The sequence below is a fragment of the Oratosquilla oratoria genome, chromosome 36 (assembly GCF_046742065.1).
Source record: "Oratosquilla oratoria isolate Oo_2021 chromosome 36, ASM4674206v1, whole genome shotgun sequence".
NCBI classification, from domain to species: domain Eukaryota; kingdom Metazoa; phylum Arthropoda; class Malacostraca; order Stomatopoda; family Squillidae; genus Oratosquilla; species Oratosquilla oratoria.
The window spans coordinates 5,048,955-5,053,954 of NC_134812.1; the positions used below are offsets into that span (position 1 = coordinate 5,048,955).

The 5,000-nt window shown below is 34.8% G+C and overlaps 1 protein-coding gene across 1 annotated transcript in view; it reads right to left on the reverse strand.

The window, feature by feature from the left end:
* The window catches only part of LOC143018884 (uncharacterized), a 188,474-nt gene that overhangs the window by 46,931 nt on the left and 136,543 nt on the right, over positions 1–5,000 (reverse strand). The gene's annotated exons all lie outside the window — the stretch shown is intronic.

A 5,000-nucleotide genomic window follows, 5' to 3' on the forward strand; every position in this document is an offset into this window, starting at 1 on the left:
TGTATATGTATATGTATATGTGAGTATGTATGGATGTATGTATAAAGAGACATTTTCTATATAATTTTTTCATTTATACGCTTTACTTCTTTAACATTGTGGTCAACCAACCTTAATAAATATTTTGTCTTTCTAGTTAAACTTTGCTTAGTACGTCAGCTAAACTAACCTTTCTCCTGGACAGAATAACACTGCGATCATTTTCTGTGTCACTGCCGTGGCAGCAATTAATAGCACTAATGAAGGGTGGTCGACACACATCGTCGAGGGCAAATATCGCCCTTAATTGCTCTAGACTTATCAAACATGGTCCCAACGACTCTCAAAGGCATTGGCATCGACTTGAACAGAGTGTTCACAACGTTGGAATCAATATAGCAATTAGGACGAGTACAGTCGACGAAGAAAAAAAGAAGAAAAAAGAAAAGAAGAAAAGGAAGAAGAAAATGTTTGAGATGCTTATGTGGTCAAAAAAAAGAAGAAGAAAAAAGAAAAGAAGAAGAAAAAGAAGAAAATGTTTGAGATGCTTATGTGGGCAAAAAAAAAAAAAAGAAGAAGAAAAAAGAAAAGAAGAAGAAGAAAATGTTTGAGATGCTTATGTGGGCAAAAAAAAACAAAAAAAAAAAAGAAGAAGAAAATGTTTGAGATGCTTATGTGGGCAAAAAAAAAAAAAAAAAATGAAGAAGAACAAAGAAAAGAAGAAAAAGAAGAAAATGGTTGAGATGCTTATGTGGACAAAAGAAGGAGATTTGCATACGACGTCTAGCCAAATGCTTATGTCCCGACATACTATTCTCTAGTCTGCTTAATTTAATTTGAGAAGATTTTGTGGGAGAAAAATATATCTATGTTCATTAGATTTCGCAAAACACTAATTCATTATATATGGAGAACTTCAAACCAATGATCTACTATCATTAAAAAGGTAAATTTCTATCAAAAAGATGTTAAATTATCATAAAGAGAAGATATATAACTAATACACACATAAACATGGCCGAAACAGTCATGAATGATTATAGTTATATAATAAAAAGTACATTGTTGCATTGCCATATTCATCAACGATATGTCTCCTTTTTCACACAAAAAAATGACAATAAGAATATCTACTCGCCTTGTACGAAATAATAAGCTTGAATGAAATTGTTTTGTATTAGACGAAACGGTTAAAACTGCAGAAAGGTTCATCAAGGAAATATATCTTTTTTCACGAAGAAAAATAATAATCGGAATATTTACTTGATAGGTAAGAATATGCTTAAATAAGCAAAATGAAATAGTTTGGAAGTAGATGAAATAATTCGTTAGTAATGAAAACTATTTTATGATTTTTTTCATTTGCACAGTTGACAATGCAGCAAGTTTCTTCAGCTTCTTCTTCTTCTTCAGCCTCTGATTATATAAATTTGGTTTTGCACGAACACGTTTATTAACTGTTTGTTTATTTGTTTGATCTGTTTATCTATTTTGTTATCTATTCAATAGCTTATTAATCTATTTTCTTTATCTATTCATCTATTTTTCTATGTATTCATTTGTTTATTCATTTAAATAGCTATATATTCATTTATTCATTGGGTAATTGATTGGTTGATTAACTGATTGATTGATTATTCATTTATTAATTTATCTATTCATCTATTTATTTATTTACTTATCTATGTATCAATCAATTAATGAACTAATTAATTAATAAATTATCTTATTAATTTGCTTATTCATTTATTCATTCATCTTCTTATGTGTTTGTATATTATATATCAACTCAAGCTTCTTGTCGCATGTTGTGATTTTGAAAACCTGGGAGACGACTTCACTTACAGTATTGTAGACTTCCCTAAGTCTACAATTCAACAATGTGTCTAATATTCCTATTCTAGGTTTAACCTCTCTTAGTTCGTTATTCAGCTTCTCAGTGTGTGACGCAAAGGTGATTTGACATTTGGAGATTCGAAAAATAAAAGATTATAACCTAAGTTACTCAAACAAACTCACGAGAGTCTTGAATGTGTGACTTGGGTTTTAGGGAACAGACATCTTGACCGATATGACTTAAGACAGTGGTTCTCAACATAGGGTCCGTGACCCCTTTAGAGGCAATAGAAGTTCATAAGTAGGAGCATAAGAAGGTAACTAGTGATTGTTAGTGGATGCACAGCGATTAACTTTAGTGATGAAGTGGTCTCATGGAGTCTAAAGAACAGCAGTTCATAAATGTAGAATGCAGGAGAAAAACTTAAGGCAGTGGTTCTCAACCTAGGGAACGTAACCCCTTTGGAGGCAATAGAAGTTCATAAGTGGGGACCACAAGAAGGAAACTAGTGATTGTTAGCGGATGCACAGCGATTAACTTTAGTGATGAAGTGGTCTCATGGAGTCTAAAGAACAGCAGTTCATAAATGTAGAATACACGAGGAAAACTTAAGTCTGTGGTTCTCAAGGTCCGTGACTCCTTTGGAGGCAATAGAAGTTCATAAGTGGGGCCCACAAGAAGGAAACTAGTGATTGTTAGTGGATGCACAGCGATTAACTTTAGTGATGAAATTGTCCCATGGAGTCTAAAGAACAGCAGTACATAGAATGCATGAGAAAAAATGTATTGAGAACCGATGACTTAAGGAATGGCAATCACTCGGGAAACGAAACGCAATGAAACTTATCAACTCCTGATGAAAAACACCGGGACATCAAACCCTGGTGAAAATACTGATGCTATACAAGCACACCAGTGCTGGTGATTTCGTACTTACCATCATACCATCATACTACCATCATACCCACTGTGTTCACATACCTGCAAAAGAAAGAACAGTTTGTTAGCATGATCACGTATCATAATATCTCACTACCACAACTTCATCATGAAAGTACACACACACACACACACACACACACACACACACACACACACACACACACACACACACACACACACACACACACACACACACACACACACACACACACACACACACACACACACACACACACACACACACACACACACACACACACACACACACATACACACACACACACACACACATACACACACATACGCACGCCATCCCATCCATTGTGCACATAATCAACTCTATGTGAACTTGTACCGTGTATATACTCTAAGTTTTATATTCCTGATCAGCTTTTGCATTGTATTATTGTCAGTATACTACTGCTACTGAAATAAACCTTTTATTATTATTATTATTATTTATTACTATATATCATTTTACCTGAAATCGCGATCTAGCTGTAATATCTTTGTGAAGTCATAAACCTCCTTTCAAAGGAAAACAAGTCCATGGGAAGACATGGAAAATACTCTTAAGAAAATAATAATTGCACAATTATCTATCACTTTCAATGAGATATGTATAAGAGAAAATCTCTTGTCCATATATTACATTGATGATATATATATATATATATATATATATATATATATATATATATATATATATATATATATATATATATATATATATATATATATATATATGTGTGTGTGTGTGTGTGTATGTACATGTGTATGCTTACGTAGAGAAGAAATGTATGTGTTAGTATGTGTTTCAAGAACCTATGTAATATGACAGGTGTCTACGAACACCTGGAAAGAGGTATTTTACACCTGCAAAAAAAAAAAAAAAATCGAGGATGTTTCGCGTAAGAAAATCTCAAAAATTTTCATAACCACGAAATTCGCGAATATTTATATTTCCAAGAACTCTCCTCCACATTGGAAGCCGTCTTCCCCAAAACGACGTCTCTCTCTCTCCTTCTCCCCTTTCCAGCACTACCACAAACAAGATGGTCTTTTCAAAACATCTCTAATCTCCTTCTGGGTGCGAAGAGTCTAAGTCTAAGTTGTCATCAAACTCCTCAAGTCTCTTGGTTTTCTTGAAGGTGCCTCGCTCAGTCTCAGTCTCGTCCTTGAGTTTCCGTCTTTGTAGCGACGGTCTAACCCGCTCAGCCAGGGAGAAATAGATGAGCAAATAGAGATAGAGATAGAACGAAGGAGGATCAAACTTGAAGTACAAGGACAAGACCGGACTAGCTGAGAGCCTGGGGCCGATTTTTTTAAAGATGTTTACTCTAATTTATAAAAGATCCTAACCCTAATGGTGGAGATTTTAACTAAATCCCTATGTCGGCGACCTAATTGCTTATGTCTAGACATAAGGGAGTGGGTGGGTTCGTAGTTCACCGATGCCATTTCGTGGGAATTTTCAACAAATTTATGTTTGATAAATTTGCTCACATGGGATGTTTTGTGAGTGAATTATATATTACAATGAACTTATTTGTGAATATAATACTTTCTTGTTTCTGTGGGAGGGAAATGTGGAGATCCAGATTTCCTTGTGGGAATTTTGTGGTAAAAGTCTCACTCATTTGTGGGAATTGGCATAGATCACAGTGGTAGTGGTGGTTCGAACGCAGTCTTGAAGGCGACTTCGATCAATTTGGAGACACTTATGAAACCAAAAATCTTCTCTTGGACAGAAGAAAATTGATGAAATACTTTAACTAGACGAAGGAGAATCAAACTCAAAAATCTTGTTGGAAAATGTGTGTAACTGTGTATTAGTATCACTGTCTGACTCCACATTGTAAAGATGTCGAGTAGGTTACTCTATACACTCGTCCACTGTTATCCCCAGTATTAATTTCATCTTGGTGTAACCTGCTTAAAGGCCACGTATTAACACGTAAAACACCATCACTATCACCAACATCACCATTGTGACCAGTACCACCATTATCGGAAACATCACAATTATCATCACCATTCCATATCGTCACATCTCTTCCATTCTCCGATTCATGACGTCATTAGCGCCATTACCGTCACTGCCATTACCACACTCACTATCACCATCATCATTCTCTACACCAATAACGTATTCCCAATTTCTTCATCATCATCATCGTCATAATCATCATCATCATCATCGTTGTCATCATCATCATCATCATCATCATCATCATCATCA